The sequence below is a fragment of the Oncorhynchus masou genome, chromosome 15, assembly GCF_036934945.1.
Source record: "Oncorhynchus masou masou isolate Uvic2021 chromosome 15, UVic_Omas_1.1, whole genome shotgun sequence".
Taxonomy (NCBI): domain Eukaryota; kingdom Metazoa; phylum Chordata; class Actinopteri; order Salmoniformes; family Salmonidae; genus Oncorhynchus; species Oncorhynchus masou.
Genome location: NC_088226.1, coordinates 20,426,222 through 20,442,987, shown reverse-complemented (window position 1 = coordinate 20,442,987; position 16,766 = coordinate 20,426,222). Strand labels below are relative to the sequence as shown.

Below are 16,766 nucleotides of genomic sequence, written 5' to 3'. Positions count from 1 at the left end.
CAACGAATAAAATAACAGGTCAGAACGTGACATATATCCACAGGTACACCTCCAATTGACTCAATTGATGTCAATTAGCCTATCAGAAGCTTCTAAATCCATGACATCCTTTTTTGGAATTTTCCAAGCTATTTCAAGGCACTGTCAACTTAGTGTATGTAAACTTCTGATCCACTGGAATTGTATAAAGGTGAAGTTTTTTCCGTTGATTTTCCAAAGAGTGTTACTGGTTTGCTCATGCTAACGTAGATGCACTTTATTACTGGGTAATTAAAATGACTTTTGAGGACATGAGAAGTATGAATTTAGGCAAAAGTTTGGAATATTTACAAAAGTTGTCGGAGACGAGACATTGTGCGACTTCTTTCTACATTGTTCAACCGGAAGCCGCGTTTTTGAGAAACTTACCTCAAATAGCAAATTATGAACAAAGGCTCCAAAAACAACTCTCAGTATAGGGAAGCAGAACATTAGATGTTGTGAAATTGTTTAATTCCAAACTTTATCCCCAATGTTATACTCCCTTTTACTGTGACTCAAAAGATTCCTCTCCATCCATTCTAGAAGTAACTGCTAAAATCAAGGAAACACTTGAGTAAATTAGGGGTACAACGTGTATTGAAAGCAACTACAACACAGGAATTTCCAGAGTCTGCAGAATCTATGTCAAGGCGCATTGAAGTTGTTCTGTCGGCTGTTGGTGTTTCTTTGATTTTGCCAGTTATGTGTAGTAGCAAGCTACACAGAGAATGGAACAGCTGGATAAGCTAAACAGCTCGAGTTGCACAAAAGGGAATATAATGTTGCGGATACTGTTCAGAATGACACAATTTCATGTGTACAACATCTAAACATCTGCATCACTATACAGAGATTTTACTTTTCTAAAAGGACATATTTTGATTTTTTTGGAGCGTTTGTTCATGTTTTTTTTCAGGGCCCCCATACTACACAACGAGGATGATAAATTGATTTGCTGTTTCGGTTTCTCATAAACAAGTGGAATGACAATAAAAGGTGTCTGAACCCTTCCTATAACATAATTTTCCTAAAAAATATAGATTTGATTGTAAAACAGAAAGCTTCTACTGTAAGTACCTTGCTCAAGGGCACAACGGCTATAGCACCTCCGATACTGATGCAAGCAACCCTCACATTCACCAGATTTTTTCCATCGGCTTTGGTATTTGAAGCGGGTGGCTTACCCTCAGGTTATAGTCCTATTCTCTAATCTTGAGGCTACCTCCTGCCAATAGAAACATTCTGCGGTACAACCAAAATCCCACCAGCACCACCATGTGCTCTTTCAGCACACATTTTCTTTAAAATTCCAGGACTGATGATTGTGTTATAGAGTTGCTTGCTTCATCTCTTCAGTTTGCTTTTTATTGTCCATGAGCTTCCTGTTGATGCTGGATGACTAAGCCATCACAAGTGAATGCCTACTGAAGCAACTGTACTCTATCGAAATCGTTCGGATAGGGCCCAGCTCAGCTTTGTCATTCACAGCAGAATCTACCAGTCATACAGAGTCATACCTTTATATCTCAGTCCTCAAGACAACAGGGCTTTTACCTAACCACTTTTCTTCCGTCTCCAACAAGCACCTCATGTAGCGCTATTGAGTCAGACACAGTTAATGGAGCACTTTTTATGGGATAGGATGCTTAGTACCTTTCTGTCTACCCTCCATCACACGTTAATGGAGTCCTATTATTGTTGTGGGTCCTGGGGTGCCAATAGGACCAAGCAGACAGCTGCTAGCTAGCAGTATTGTTAACAGGCGAACACGTGAGTCATCTAAGGTTGTTGAGGACCCCCTTGTCACTGGGCAAACGGCTGCACACTGCCTGCTATCTTCCCCCCACCATCTGTTTCCTGAGGGACATACACATGCAAATTAATAAGTCCACTCACACAGGGGAGCACCCTGTCGACAGACGCCCACTGCTTTGTGGTTTGGCTCATCCAGATCCATGCATGGGGAAGGTTGGTGCTGCGCATTTACAAAATCAAACCTTGTGGTATAGGGACAATTAAAAACAGTATGGGAATCAATGGCAGGGTTTTTCAAAGACTGAGGACGGTGGCAAAGCAGTGCTACTGTATTAAAACAGTGTCACCTTGCAGACACAAAGGTCCCTTAATTAATTAAAAGTAGTTCTAGTGACCTTTACTGATATTCAGAAAGTGTGCAATCCTTCAGGGTGTAGCTTTTGCTTACAAATCTTTTTTAAATCAAGTAGGGAACAGGTTAACTATATTACTCTTTTCTTTGGCCTTCACTATATCTGACTACAGTGGTTCTTTTGTTGGAGCTGTTTATGCCAGCAATTCACACATTTTACGAGGTATGCAGTAACAGTTGAATTTGAACACTTTTAAGTGTTGGGTTTTAACACCGGTTGCATAAATAGTGGTAGAAACTTATATGACTAGGTTTTGTCGAAGGCATACAAGCCATCTGCTGCCAGTGTTGCTAGCATCAGCATTCAATATCACCTTTAGGGAAAGACAGAATGCAGAGAGGAGCAAAGAAAAATCTAGCCTCATCTCAGAGCAGGAGAGTACAAAAGCAAGGTATTTGTTTTTCCGGGAAGGTCTTTGACTATATTTTTTTAGCTGGATCGTGTTGTAAATGATAATTTGCCCTTTCCACCTGTAGAACATTTTAACCCACTTACAGCACAGTGGGCTACTGACAAGATGAGTCAACCACTTCAGTGTGGTTACAAAATGTTCAATTTGATCTCACCATTTGTTCCCTATACCAGCACAGCAGGAGGGGGCTGAGTAACTGCTTTCTAGGGCATCTTCCGGTCCGCAAAGCTTATAGCTGACAATGGGCTATAATCTTCTTGGTCCAATCACAAACCTGCATTCCTTGAAATCCCAGCAACCCTTGAGAGCATTTGGCTTATGATTCACCATAGTTTATATCGTGGTTGCTCAGTTGGTAATGGTTGTTTAAGGAGGAATTGCTATTGTCGCTAGAGTGCTGATTTCATTAAAATCATGTCCAGCTGTTGGTTTTTGTTCTCATTTTCTCTGTGGTAAGTCTCCTCCTGCTCAGGCTGGATGTTTTGGGGTTATTTCCTCTTTAGAAGGCAGCCGAGTGAATGCTGCACTCCTATGACTTTACAGACTAAAATAGTGAGGAACAGATATGATGAGTTTTGACCCTGGAATACATAGCTAGTTCACTGCTTTTAAGTTTCCTTTCCCTGGGCTAGGCCCCCCGTAGGAGAGAGCTCATGGGTTAGGAGTCATGTTAAGGTTTCTTTTGATTTAAAAGAACTTGGCAGAACCAGAGGTCATATAGACTTTGCTTTTCATGTGATTACCATGATCATGGACTTGAATTATGTATGTAGTGTATCTGGTCATTCACTGCATGCATTTGTAATAGAAAGGGGGAATTACTGTGAAATGTTCTTCATTCCAGTTCAGTGGCATATGTAGTAAGGAATGAAGCCATGTCCTAAAGACTTGACTACCCCGGTTTAAACGACCAATAGATGATTGCAACCAAACACCGCAAACAACCTTTTTTTTACCACACACAACTGTACTGTTTTTATTTGCTTCATACAGTACTTATCTGTTCTGCTGTACTACAACAACACCAGTGCAGGCACATGTCCTCATTCCATTCCACTGTGGCACATGTACTCTTAAACAAGAAAAAGCACTTTGTTAAGGTAGGAGAAGGTCTTTCTCACCAGAGCCCCAGAGGCAGGGGTTATAGAAATAGCCATAGAGTCTATTTTCCCAGGTCAATCATGGCCTCTAAAGAGGGCTGCTTGTCACTCAGGTCCATAGACTTGACATGAAATAAAATGCTTACTGGCCCAATGCTTTTCACGTGTTGTATATGTGAACTCGGGTTGAAAATTAGGCCCTCTGGGCTTCGGTAGATGGGCCAAAGACAAAAGAAAGTTTTTTTTTAAATTGCTCAACTGTGAAAGAAAGTGCACAAAGAAGCAAGGCAACAGTAAACATGTTGTCCATAAATGATGCAGTGCCCCCCTTGGGGCAATTAGTGACAATTATTACAACTTGTGTTGTATGAATTAATAAGAGAGAGAATTAAAACAATGAAGTATTTTTTCGCTCGCTGGAAATCAAAACTTGATAGCTCACAATGGACGCGCTGTCAGAGAACGGACCCCACTGCTTGATGGAGAGATGTGTTACAGGAGAAAAACAAAAACCTTGGTGGCATGTGGGGAAATGTGTTTATTTCACAGGAAGGAATATGTCATCAGAGCTGTTGCGAAATGGTGTTAAACTTATTTGGTCTAAATCTGAATATCAGTTATCAAATAATAGCTGCAAGTAACAATTCTGGGGCCAAGCACGCCATAGCCACATTTAAGACACCATTGTGAAAAAGTTTTGTGAAAAAAGACTTTGCAGTTATCTAATGTCATCAAATCATATAGGAAGGAAGATTTACAGAATTTTATAAAAACATATACACTACCGTTCAAAAGTTTGGGGTCACTTAGAAATGTACTTGTTTTTGAAAGAAAAGCATTTTTTGTTCACTAAAATAACCTCAATGATCAGAAATACACTGTAGACAATGTTAATGTTGTAAATGACTATCGTAGTTGGAAACGGCTGATTTTTAAAAATGAAATATCTACATAGGCGTACAGAGGCACATTATCAGCAACCATCACTCCTGTGTTCCAATGGTCACGTTGTGTTAGCTAATCCAAGTTTATCATTTTAAAAGGCAAATTGATCATTAGAAAACCCTTTTGCAATTATGTTAGCACAGCTGAAAACTGTTGTTCTGATTAAAGAAGCAGTAAAACTGGCCTTTCGACTTTAGTCTAGTTGTTCCTGTTTCCAAGAAAGCCAAGGTAACTGAGCTAAACGACTATTGCCCCGTAGCACTCATTTCCGTCATCATGAAGTGCTTTGAGAGACTAGTCAAGGATCATATCACATTCACCCTAGACCAACTCCAATTTTCTTACCGCTCCAATAGACAGTGCCCTAACCCATCTGGACAAAAGGAATACCTATGTAAGAATGCTGTTCATCGATTACAGCTCAGCATTTAACACCATAGTACCCTCCAAACTCGTCATTAAGCTCGAGACCCACCCCGCCCTGTGCATCTGGGTCCTGGACTTTCTGACCGGCCACCCCCAGGTGAAGAGGGTAGGAAACAACATCTCCACCCCGCTGATCCTCAACATTGGGGCCCCACAAGGGTGCGTTCACAGCCCTCTCCTGTACACCCTGTTCACCCATGACTGCGTGGCCATGCACGCCTCCAACTCAATCATCAAGTTTGCAACAATGACGAGACAGCCTGTAGCAAGGAGCTGAGGGCCCTCGGAGTGCGGTGTCAGGAAAAATATCTCACACTCAACGTCAACAAAACAAAGGAGATGATCGTGGACTTCAGGAAACAGCAGAGGGAGCACCTCCCTCTCCACATTGATGGGACAGTAGTGGAGAAGGTGGAAAGTTTTAAGTTCCTCGCCGTTCACATCACGGACAAACTGAAATGGTCCACCCACACAGACCGAGTGGTGAAGAAGGCGCAATAGCGCCTCTTCAACCTCAGGAGGTTGAAGAAATTTGGCTTGTCACCAAAAACACTCACAAGCTTTTACAGATGCACAATCGAAAGCGTCCTATCGGACTGTATCACCGCTTGGTACGGCAAAACACCCAGTCTCAACGTCAACAGTGAAGAGGCGACTCCGGGATGCTGACCTTCTAGGAAAAGTTCCTCTGTCCAGTCTCTGTGTTCTTTTGCCCATCTCAATCTTTTCTTTTTATTGGCCAGTCTGAGATATGGCTTTTTCTGTGCAACTCTGCCTAGAAGGCCAGCATCGCGGAGTCGCCTCTTCACTGTTGATGTTGAGACTGGTGTTTTGTAGGTAATATTTAATGAAGCTGCCAGTTGAGGACTTCTGCTTCTCAAACCAGACACTATAATTGTCACATCCTGGCCATAGAGAGGTTTTTATTCTCTATTTTGGTTAGGCCAGGGTGTGACTAGGGTGGGCATTCTATGTTCATTTTCAGTGTTCAGTTAAATAAACAAGATGAACATGTACCACGCTGCGCTTTGGTCCTCACCTTCTTCCAGCAACAGCCGTTACACTAATGTACTTGTCCTCTTGCTCAGTTGTGGACTGGGGACTCCACTATTCTTTATTTTATGGTTAGAGCCAGTGTGTGCTGTTCTGTGAAGGGAGTAGTACACAGCATTGGACGAGATCTTCAGTTTCTTGGCAATTTCACGCATGGTATAGCCTTCGTTTCTCAGAACAAGAATAGACTGACAAGTTTCAGAAGAAAATGCTTTGTTTCTGGCCATTTTGAGCCTGTAATTGAACCCACAAATGCTGATGCTCCAGATACTCAACTAGTCTAAAAACCAGTTTTCAGCTGTGCAAATAAATTGAAAAATTATTTTCTAATGATCAATTTACCTTTTAAAATTATAATCTTGGATTAGCTAACACAACGTGCCATTGGAACACAGGAGTGATGGTTGCTGATAATGGGCTACAATAGTAATTTACGACATTAACAATGTCTACACTGTAGTTCTGATCAATTTGATGTTATTTTAATGAGCAAAAAATGTGCTTTTCTTTCAAAAACATGGACATTTCCTAGTGACCCCAAACTTTTGAACGGTAGTGTATATTCCCCCCACAGTCATGGAGGACAACAAGACTAAATTGTGGAAAATTTTATGGCAAGAGCTTATAGGTCCTTATGGGATGCTTGTTTCTCATGAGGAGATGCGAATACAGTAGGTTCCAAAATTATTAACACCCTTGATAAAGATGTTAATGTAGGTATGTGGTTCTTTTCTGGTCATGTCATTTGACTAAAGCACCAGTTCCCATCCAAGTGTTAATGCTGTTCAGCAATCTCAAGGTGTTTGCATTTGTTGGATGACATGAACATAGAGCTCTTTGGCCACACACACCAGTGGTGGGTTTGGTGTCCAAATGAAAATGCATGAGCAGATAAGAACCCCATATCTACTGTAAAATATGGTGGTGGATCTTTGATGTTATGGGGCTATTTGGCTTCCACTAGTCCTGAGGCCCTTGATAAGGTCAATTGCATCATGAACTTCACCCAGTACCAGGATATTTTAGCCCAGAATCTCGTTGCTTCTGCCAGGAGGCTTAAAGTTGGCCGCAAATGGATCTTCCAGGAAGACGATAACCCAAAGCACACGCTTATAGGTCCTTATGGGAAACACGCTTTTCAACGAGGGCTGCATATATGTTCATAATTTCATGAATGTAGCTCAAACGGGACTGGAGACATGCTTGTTCAAGGTTTTCAGTTGATTACTATAGCGCCCCTCTTGGTCCAATCAGTGTAATTTTGTAAATGTTGGATCTCCATCTCCATTGAAAGACACCTCATTCACCAGTGGTGTCGACTGTGACGAACGCACGGAGACAGATCCATAGTCCCTCCCCCTTATTTCCTCATGGGGGACAACAACTGGCTCAGGCAAGTTATCTTGTCGAATTACATCTTGCCTACGCTGTGCGTTAGGGGGATGCTGCTGCTCTGCCAGGAAAGAGAAAGAGATGCCTCAGGACATAGTACTATCACCATGTTTCGTTATGCTGAGGCAGACAAATGAGCAATGAGGGACTCATTTCCGAGTAAAAAATGCATCCCAATGTCTGCCCTACATCCCAGAGTTCCTATTTTATACAGAATACAAGGTACTCATTGGTTCATTTGTGAATGACAAAGCTATTTCCCCCCAGTTAGAGCACAGCACAGAAAGAGAGAGACACAGGCACAGATAGCAGACAGGAGAGTGTAGATTAAGCAGTGTTGCAGCATGAGGTAAAAGAGACTCCCCCACCTGCGAGAACAAGATAGCCCTGCTAGAAACAGCTGATAGGATGAATTTAACATTTTTCACAAAGTGTAGTGGGGAAGACAGTTGGGCACAGAGTGAATGAAACTGCGAGTATAACTGCTACCTCTGTGTCAGAGCACTGTCTTAGAACTAAAACATTAAAAGGTGGGGAGAGGATCATGTTTTGCACATACTGCGGAATGTTAGCCTGCCCCATCAGAAATAAAGGGAAACTGCATGGATGTGTTTTAGTGGGAACCCCTTTCAACCTGCTTTTTTTCCTCTCTCTCACCCACTTGTACTAATCACTACTATATGTCCATTTACAATTTCAAGGTGCTGGAATCTCCTCTTGCAGATTTCAAATGTATCAGTGAGATGCTCTCTGTGTTCCAAAGTACAAAGCCAAAAGTCATTTGACCAAATGGCTAAATACCAACTGAATGTACCAGCTCAAATCTCTGACTCAGTCTTAACACATGCCATTGTGTACCAATGGCACACATGTTTTCTACAATCACAGATCTTAGTCATCATCAGGAGTCATTCATATAAACATCAAACTGAAATAATTGTTTCTCTAAACCAGCACTGCAGCAGAAGGAGAGGCAGGGGAGTCAGGAGAAACGAGACGAGGGCCCAGCCATCCCTACTGTTCATAGGCTGGCGATGCAGCCTGCTCCCTCTGTTTGGCTCTGCACGGCAGGTTGCTCCTCCATTCTCCCCGTCCTATTTTATTGGCTCGGAGAGCTTTCACTGGCCTCCTTTAAGAGGGCAGGAGGAAATTGGTGACAGATTTGGCCAGCGGGAAGGCTGGCCTCTAAGAGTGGGAGGCGGCTGGGCACCGCCATCAAAAAGCCTCCCCCTATCCTCCCCCTCCGCGGAACAGCGTTACGTGACAAAACATATGAGCCTTGTTCTTATCAGGTTTCAGAGAGGTCAGGCACACAACACAAGGCTCACAGCCTCTGATGTTTCAATAAACATGTTAACTCTTGAACAAATACAAAAACAGCCTGTCCTTACACACCGGCACATACACAATACACATGCATGTCCTGCTGATGTGTATAGATGGGTAGGTGGGTGGATAGATAGAAAGATGCAGGCCTGTGTACCACATCGTATGCTAGGACTATCTAATCTGTCCCAATTGCCTAATTAAAGAGATAGGGGCCATGAAGGATGTCCACAGAAGCATTCTGGGTCCCTCCCTGACATCTGTTTCCCTCAGACCCAACAAGAATATGAATATTTCTAAGAAACTGTTGCCAGTCGGAGCATTAGGATCATCGTTACCATGTGTGAGACCCTATGTAAAGTGATCCTTATAAACCTGGCAGTTGTTTTCACTATGGGTTGGTATGATGGGATGAGTTACAGCTTGCCTTCGCTGTGTTTGTTTGGGGGCTGCTCTGAATGCTGATACTGCTCAGCCAGGAAGGAGAAAGAGATGCCTCAGGGTTGAGTACTATCACCATGTTAGAGACCATTTCCAGAGACCACCATTGCTTGCTTTCCCCCATAGACCACTTCCCTCCGATGACCATTCAAGCTGTGAACTTTCCAACCTGCTCTTGACATTGTCTCATTTATAATGATTTTCTTTTTTGTGTTGCTATAAAGCGCTTTGAGGTTCTTTATGTAATGAATAGCGCTATAAAAGTTTAATAATTTTGTCTGCCTTAGATCCCAGAGTTCCTGTTTTATGCAGAATACAGGGGAGTCGTTGGTTCGTATGGGAATGACAAAGCTGTGTCCCCCCAGTTATAGCACAGCACAGAAAGAGACACAGAGACATAGACAGAGATGGCAGACAGGATAGAGTGTAGATTAAGAATCTCTAGGAGACTCTTGGCAGTGTTGTAGCCTGAGGTAAAACTCCCCTACCTGCAAGATCAAGATAGCCCTGCGTGAAACAGCTGCTAGGATAAGTGTGTATTTGCATATGCATATGTGTGTGTGTGTGTGTGTGGGGGGGGGGGGCTGAGTGAGTGAGTGAGATGGTAGGGGAAAGGGATGCTTCCAGTTTGAATTTTTTCACATGACTCATCAAGGCGTACGTTTGTAATCTGCCAGTGGCTGCCTGTTGGTAATCCATCAAAGTGACAGATTAGATTGTGGGATTACCGAGGAGATAATCCCATCAGGATGATCTGGATGGATAAAGATTCACGTTTGTCTCTGGGGGGAGTTTGTTTTCATTTCATTGTCTCTTAGTAGATCTTAGTCCCCACCTCCCCGCTATCCAGTTCTTCAAAATTACAATAGTGTGGTGGATAGAATACGGAGGGAAACAACACTGTGGGGCCGAGCTAAATCACACACACACACACAGAGAGAGAGAGACAGAGAGAAACATGTTAAAGGAGACACAACTAGAAGGTGTGCTCTGTGATGAGGTAATGACAACAGGTACAGAACAACAGGTACAGAAAGAAGACAGGGAGGCTGTTGTTTGTAGAGAAGGAGATAGACAGTTGCCCCAGAGGTGTTAACTGTACGAGAATGTGAACGTTTAAATGGTGTAAAGTAAAGATGTGATTTAAAGTACGAATGACATATCATTTCCCTGATTGATGTCAATAAAATTGACTAAATGACCAGTATGTGACATTTGATATCACTCATTGCACGTTGATATTAATTGGGGTGATCGTGTTGTCCCTTATAAAATGCCATCTGGTTGAGTTAAACAGGGGTCTTTTTCACAGATAATGATGGGAAGTCATATAATCCAGTGTCAACTCAAACCTCTGCATTTTGACGATATCTATTCAATACCAAACTGTTCGAACAGTACATAATACAGACAGACATATTACAGTTTTTTACAATCACTAATATCCTTTTGTCCAATCTGTAGTCACATTTCAAAACTCTAAACACAATTAGCACAACATCCGTCTGTTGTGGACCATACCATTAACACAATTCATGTTGTTTTCACAGAATATGTAGTCAATTAACACATTTCTAAAATGCTTACATTTTCTTTACATACAAGCTTACCCAATACCAAAAATATGGATATTTCTTGCCCTATTCACAAATGCCTACACGGTGTGCCAGAAATGAAGACCTAATGTTTAAAGCCTCTACTTCTGGAATAACAGCAGCTCAAAAGCTATATTGAAACAGCTGATAAGAACTTTTGAATGAACAGATCATTGAAACATTGAGAAATAGCTGATTTACTTTAAGTTGTATAAAATAGACCAACCACAGCTGATTCTAATCTCAATCGGAGACATAGCCAGGTGTTGAAGTTCTTTCAATTACTTTTTGTTTATTTATTTTATTTTTTATTTCACCTTTATTTAACCAGGTAGGCTAGTTGAGAACAAGTTCTCATTTGCAACTGCGACCTGGCCAAGATAAAGCATAGCAGTGTAAACAGACAACACAGAGTTACACATGGAGTAAACAATTAACAAGTCAATAACACAGTAGAAAAAAAGGGAGTCTATATACATTGTGTGCAAAAGGTATGAGGATGTAGGCGTATAATTACAATTTTGCAGATTAACACTGGAATGATAAATGATCAGATGGTCATGTACAGGTAGAGATATTGGTGTGCAAAAGAGCAGAAAAGTAAATAAATAAAAACAGTATGGGGATGAGGTAGGTAAAATTGGGTGGGCTATTTACCGATAGGCTAAGTACAGCTGCAGCGATCGGTTAGCTGCTCAGATAGCAGATGTTTGAAGTTGGTGAGGGAGATAAAAGTCTCCAACTTCAGCGATTTTTGCAATTCGTTCCAGTCACAGGCAGCAGAGAACTGGAACGAAAGGCGGCCAAATGAGGTGTTGGCTTTAGGGATGATCAGTGAGATACACCTGCTGGAGCGCGTGCTACGGGTGGGTGTTGCCATCGTGACCAATGAACTGAGATAAGGCGGAGCTTTACCTAGCATGGATTTGTAGATGACCTGGAGCCAGTGGGTCTGGCGACGAATATGTAGCGAGGGCCAGCCGACTAGAGCATACAGGTCGCAGTGGTGGGTGGTATAAGGTGCTTTAGTGACAAAACGGATGGCACTGTGATAAACTACATCCAGTTTGCTGAGTAGAGTGTTGGAAGAAATTTTGTAGATGACATCGCCGAAGTCGAGGATCGGTAGGATAGTCAGTTTTACTAGGGTAAGTTTGGCGGCGTGAGTGAAGGAGGCTTTGTTGCGGAATAGAAAGCCGACTCTAGATTTGAATTACATGGACATACACAGTAAAAGTGGACTCTTTGGATGGATTTTGACCAATGTGGAGACAGAAGAACACAGAGGAGCAGAGAGAGAAAAAACTGTCTGGACCAGGGAGAGGAGTAGTTGAACCAGGCAGAGGAGTAGCTGGACCAGGCAGAGGAGTAGCTGGACCAGGCAGAGGAGTAGCTGGACCAGGCAGAGGAGTAGCTGGACCAGGGAGAGGAGTACCTGGACCAGGACAATGAAGAAGGAGAGGTAGGGGAGAGGAGTAAGAATGTGTGGTGGGGTTCAAAGGAGAGTAAGATCTGTTGTCACTGATGAAATAAGAGCCACCATCATAGACCATGGTTTATCACTGAGAGAGGTTGGTGAAAGAGTCCAGCCTAATCTCAGACAGTCAACCGTGGCTTCCATTATCCGGAATTTTCAACAAACCAACAGGTAAGTAATGCATTTCACAAGGACTTCTTCTATCATTACTATTGCTATGTCTCACTGTAACTGTAGGCCACCAGTCTCAATGCAAATATATATGTTGTATTTTTGTTCCTCCAAAGGACGTCTTCCTCCCTCTGGGGAGGGAGGAACGCTCCTCAGTGAAGACCAAGAGCATGCTATTGTAGGATTGTTCATTGCTGACAATGCAATAAAATTGAGAGAAATTCATACCAGAATTGTAGAGGACAACCTGGTAATTCACAATGTGGAAAGCATCAGCCTGACTACCATTGCTCTGACTCTGACCAAACTCGGAGTTGTACACAGTTCCTTTTGGGAGGTCAAGGAACTCCGGCACGCCCGAGTATGGTGTCTATCCAATGTCTTGTTCTAGTTTTACACTATGCTACTCTACATGTAAACATGGGTTACAGTACATACAGTAGGACACACTGAAAAGCATTTACACATACTGTGTTTTTTTCAGAGAGTCATAGAGTTGGAGGCTAATCAGACCCCACATTAAATAATTTATGTAGATGAGGCAGGGTTTATCCTGGCAAAAACACGTCGGCGGGGAAGAAACGTAATTGGGGAAAAGGGCCACCGTTGATGTGCCGGGTCAGAGAGGAGCAAATATCACAATGTGTGCTGCAATCTCGAGTGCTGGTTTGGTCCTGCAGAAATGCCAAATTGGTCCCTACAACACTGAGGGCCTTATTTTGTTTTTAGATGACATCCACCAACAACTGGTGACAGAAGCAAAAAAAAAGGGAAGAGGTGGGAGGAAACATGAGGACATTTATGATTGCATGGGACAATGTAGCATTCCACCATTCTCATACAATCATAAACTGGTTTGCAGCCCATCCAAGAACGGTGTCCCTTTTCCTCTCCCCCTACTCTCATTTCCTTGAACCCCATTGAGGTATTTTTTGTTGTTGCCTGGAGATGGAAAGTGTTTGATCATCGGCCACATGACTAAATGTCCCTCCTGGATGCAACGGATGCTGGGTGCAGAGACATCTCAGCTGAAGACTACCAGGGGTGGGTAAAGCAGGCCAAGCGTTTCTATCCAAGGTGCATAGCGAGAGACGACATAAGATGTGACGTGGACGAGAACATGTGGCCAACTGCTGAATATCGTATAGATTAGAACAGGACTGTGAATTTTTGTTGTTTTTCACCTTCTGTGCCTTTTTTTACTGTAATTGTGTTTTATTTCACACGTTTGGAACCATAGACCATGATTGTTGGATTTTTTTGTTGATTACTGGCAGCAATTTCATGTCGCTAACAAAGCTTTTACTGCAGCAATTCTGTCACTTATTATTTTTTTGCTACTGTACATTCTACAGAGTAAAGATGACTCATTCACTTTGTGATAGTATGCACACAAAACATGCACACTTTTGACACTCAACCAATACATTTAGAGTGGTTAACAGTAAAAGGAAACAGTAGTGCTTGGTTGGGTTGTGTATCGAAGGACGCATGACTTTCAACCTTCGTCTCTCCTGAGCCCGTACTGGAGTTGTAGCGATGAGACAAGATAGTAGCTACTAACAATTGGATACCACGAAATTGGGGCGAAAAAGGGGGTAAATTAAAAATATATATATAAAATGAAAAAAGTTGACATACACTCAATTAGTGTTTGCTAGCATTGCCTTTAAATTGTTTAACTTGGGTTAAACTTTTGGGTAGCCTTCCACAAGCCTTCCATAAGTTGGGTGAATTTTGACCCATTCCTCCTGACAGAGCTGGTGTAGCTGAATCAGGTTAGTAGGCCTCCTGGCTTGCACATGCTTTTTCAGTTCTGCCCACACATTTTCTATAGGATTGAGGTCAGGGCTTTGTGATGGCCACTCCAATACCTTGACTTTGTTGTCCTTAAGCCATTATGCCACAACTTTGAAAGTATGCTTCTGGTCATTATCCATTTGGAAGATCCATTTGTGACCAAGCTTTAACTTCCTGACTGATGTCTTGAGACGTTGCTTCAATATATCCACATAATTTTCCCGCCTCATGATGCCATCTATTTTGTGAAGTGCACCAGTCCCTCCTGCAGCAAAGCACCCCCACAACATGATGCTGCCACCCCCGTGCTTCATGGTTGGGATGGTGTCTTCAGCTTGCAAGCCTCCCCCTTTTTCCTCCAAACATAATGATGGTCATTATGGCCAAACAGTTCTATTTTTGTTTCATCAGACCAGAGGATATTTCTCCAAAAAGTATGTTCTTTGTCCGCATGTGCAGTTGCAAACCATGGTCTGGCTTTTTTATGGGGTTTTTGGAGCAGTGGCTTCTTCCTTGCTGAGTGGCTTTTCAGGTTATGTCGATATAGGACTCGTTTTACTGTGGATATATATTTTTGTACCTGTTTCCTCCAGCATCTTCAAGGTCCTTTGTCGTTCTGGGATTGATTTGCACTTTTCTCACCAAAGTACGTTCATCTCTAGAAGACAGAACGCATCTCCTTCCTGAGCAGTATGGCAGCTACGTGGTGGTCCCATGGAGTTTATACTTGCGTACTATTGTTTGTACAGATGAACGTGGTACCTTCAGGTGTTCGGAAATTGCTCTCAAGGGTGAACCAGACTTGTGGAGGTCTACAATTATTTTTCTGAGGTCTTGGCTGATTTCTTTTGAATTTCCCATGTTGTCAAGCAGAGGCACTGAGTTTGAAGGTAGGCCTTGAAATACATCCACAGGTACACCTCCAATTAACTCAAATTATGCTAATTAGCCTATCAGAAGCTTCTAAAGACAAGACATCATTTTCTGGAATTTTCCAAGCTGTGTAAAGGCACATTCAACTTAGTGTATGTAAATGTCTGACCCACTGCAATTGTGATAAGGTGAATTATAAGTGAAATAATCTGTCTGTAAACAATTGTTGGAAAAATTTATTGTATCATGCACAAAGTAGATGTCCTAACCGACTTGCCAAAACTATAGATTGTTAACAAGAATTTTGTGGAGTGGTTGAAAAATGAGTTATTGACTCCAACCTATGTAAACTTCCGACTTCAACTGTATGTTCCTCTTGGATAGAAAACGTGTGCTAGTGTTTTGACAGAATTATTAGATAATGAGTCGGGTTTGTCATGCATTGATTGAGTCAGTTTATTTAAAGAACGTTTATTTGCATTTTGAAATGTAGAGTTGGTATTTAATGAACAAAATGTGGTTCTGAGCAGAAAATGAACTATTTGGCAAATTGTGTGATGTCGGTGTGTTGCTGTGTTAAGAGTTTAGAAAAAGTATCTTAAGTATAGGTAAAAGCTTGTTAGCAAATGTAAAAAAACTGTAAACTGTTTTTAGAGATCTAATTACTTTGTGACTTTTATAGATCCTTTGCAATGTCTGCTGTACATGATGACCTCATGCGCGCAGGCTGTGATGCATGAACTATTGACATATGTAAAGACCACATAATCAAATTGTATTTATCACATGCGCCAAGTACAACTGGTGTCGACTTTTCTGTGAAAAGCTTACTTACGAACCCTTTCCCAATGCAGATATTTAAAATAAGAAATATATTAATATATATTAACTTGAATAATTACAACGAGGCTATATACAAGGAGTACAGGTACCGAGTTAGGGTTAAGTGCAGGGGTACGAGCTAGTTGAGGTATTTTAGATTATATGTGCATGTAGGTAGGAGTAAAAGTGACTAGGCAATCGGGATAGATAACAGAGTAGCAGCAGCGTACTATATGTGAAGAGTGTGAAAGTGTGTCAGTGTGTGTGTGTGTGTGTGTGTTGGAATGTCAGTGCAGTCTGTGTGAGTAGAGTCCAGTGAGGGTGCATAGAGCCAGTGCAAGAGAGTCTGTGCAAAAAGAAGGGGATCAATGCAAATAGTTTGGGTAGCCATTTGATTAGCAGTCTTATGGCTTGGGGGTAAAAGCTGTTCGGGGGCCTTTTGGTCCCCGACTTGGTGCTCCGGTACCACTTGCTGTGCAGTAGCAGAAAGAACAGTTTATGACTTGGGTGGCTGGACTCTTATAACATTTTTAGGGCCTTCCTCTGACACTGCCTGGCATAGAGGTCCTGGATGGCAAGAAGCTCAGCCCCATGATGTACTCGGGACAAACGCGCTACCCTCTGCAGCACCTTATAGTCAGATGCCAAGCAATTGCCATAATACGATTCATAGATGATACATTCTGCACTGTTTCTAACAGTAGGCAATACGAAAGTGCACTCTCTCTCTCATGAAGTTATTAG

At 42.1% G+C, this 16,766-nt stretch overlaps 1 protein-coding gene across 1 annotated transcript in view; it reads left to right on the top strand.

Moving 5' to 3' along the window:
* Positions 1-16,766, top strand: part of LOC135555846 (corticotropin-releasing factor receptor 1-like) — a 173,353-nt gene that overhangs the window by 91,915 nt on the left and 64,672 nt on the right. The window lies entirely within an intron of this gene.